At 31.1% G+C, this 2,097-nt stretch overlaps 1 non-coding gene across 1 annotated transcript; it reads left to right on the top strand.

The window, feature by feature from the left end:
* Positions 1-266: 266 nt before the first annotated feature.
* On the top strand, positions 267-339 carry trnaf-gaa (transfer RNA phenylalanine (anticodon GAA)). Its single transcript has one exon. It is a non-coding gene; the product is annotated as a tRNA-Phe (tRNA).
* Positions 340-2,097: the final 1,758 nt, after the last annotated feature.

The following is a 2,097-nucleotide window of genomic DNA, read 5'->3' as shown; positions in this document are numbered from 1 at the left end:
CTCCAAGGACAAGGCCAGCACATTTTGGAAGTAGACATCTTTTGTGGTATAATTTGTATCACTGCAGAAATTACAGCCTATCTTTACGATTCTAGTCTAACCATCTCAAAACATTAGAAAATATGTAAAATAAATAAAAATAACTATTACATTAACTGGATGATATGTTACACTATTATTTAAGTGGTTTAAAAAAACACACCAGAAGCAGCTGGAGCCAGATATTCTATATATTCATGTTGTGTATTTCCATCATATACGGTACAGCCGAAATAGCTCAGTTGGGAGAGCGTTAGACTGAAGATCTAAAGGTCCCTGGTTCGATCCCGGGTTTCGGCAAATTTTTTTTTCTTGTAATAGTCAATGTTTTCCTATGATAAAAATTATTTGGCGTTATATATACAATTAATGTTAATTGTAATAGTAAAGAGCTCAGCACGGTTTACCAAACATTGCAACATGCGGCAAACAGACACTTGCTACTGTTGATACAAATATTCGGTATCTATACTAAATCCGCGTCTAAACAACAGAAGTGCATTAATATTTACATATGCATTTGAAATATACCGATTTCGTTTTGTTTATTAACTAAAACAAAATATTATAATAATATTTTTAGAAAAATAGTTCACTTCCTAAAAACAAAATATTTAAATAGTATTGTATGTAGCCGTTTTTTTTTTTTTTTTTTTTTTTAATTATCGATTGATAAGTATTATAGCAGCATATTTTTTGACTGTAGGACAACAAATTATTATACGTTTATTATATAATGACAATGATAATATGTAAAAATAAATAAATAAATAAATAAAATACTAATCCGTCAAAAGTGACATTGTTGTCCGCCAGGAGGTGGAGCTGTGAGCCTGTACAATTCCTGAGCTGGGTGCCAGTTGCTGCCATTTTACCAGAGCCTTGTAATTGTTTTGTTTTGGATTTAGGAAAAGCAAATCAAACGGTTATGCCGATTCTTTTAGTGGTTAAACAGTGGAAGTAGAGAATGGTTATGTAAGACAAATACATTTTTTGAGTAAATTAAGATTAATTAGGACCAAATACTGTACCAGTGAAAAAAAAGAACTTCAAAGCTACAGACACCATGGCAAAATGACCATTTAAAAATATATATATATATATATATATATATATATATATATATATATATATATATATATATATAAACTTTAAAAATGTCAGTAGCTGATAAAAGGGTCTATATGTGAATATAAATACTGCCACTGTCAATAAAATATGTAAAGTGACATGCTGGGTACACTGTTTATATCAATTGAATAGACAATAAACACCTCTAAACATACAACTAAAGCGCTGTCAGATCCTTTAGGAAATACATAGCATAGCAAAGTAATTATAACAGTTTGTGAGGAAGAGGGAGGGGAGTAAATACAGACCAAACAAGAACCATTTGAGAAAAAAAAAAACACCCAGCTATGCCCACTTTTACAAAGAATATATTAAAAAAGCCTAAATAAAAGCAAGATCACATATCACAAAGATTTGAGATGCTACCACAGGGAGGTCATGGATGTAATATAACCTTTTTGAAACTGACAAGGGAAATGCATAATAATTTTTTTTAAAAATGTACAAACAATGTGATGATGAACACTCTGACAGTATGGGGCAGTTCCACTCACTAAGCAAACAGAATTTCAAGCATTGTATGTCCATGTAAGCATGGTTCATAATACAGCAGATATGATTACTGAGAGAAATTGTAAACTTCAGGCAAGCGCAATGCAAATTGGCAAAATTAATAGAAATTGCATAGGTAGCATTCCATACCAATATTATTCTGTGTGATACGATATGCAACAATCTATATTACGCAAAGCAGTTTAATACAAAATGTAAGCCTCCTGGTCCGGTATTTGATGAAATACCTTATAAGGATACATTATCGTCTACATGTATACAAAGATTAGATTCATAAAGGCATTGAGCTTTAGTGTAACACCCAATTTCATCAAACAGAAGAATTCTCTGCTAGCCCTCTACCAGAAGTAGTAAAGCAAAATAATAAATCATCATATTTTACACCCTGCAAAAAATCTGAACAAAACATACATC

This window comes from Acipenser ruthenus, chromosome 3 (assembly GCF_902713425.1).
Source record: "Acipenser ruthenus chromosome 3, fAciRut3.2 maternal haplotype, whole genome shotgun sequence".
In the NCBI taxonomy this organism is placed as follows: domain Eukaryota; kingdom Metazoa; phylum Chordata; class Actinopteri; order Acipenseriformes; family Acipenseridae; genus Acipenser; species Acipenser ruthenus.
The sequence above is the reverse complement of the archived record's forward strand: the minus strand, read 5'-3'. Positions and strand labels throughout refer to the sequence as shown.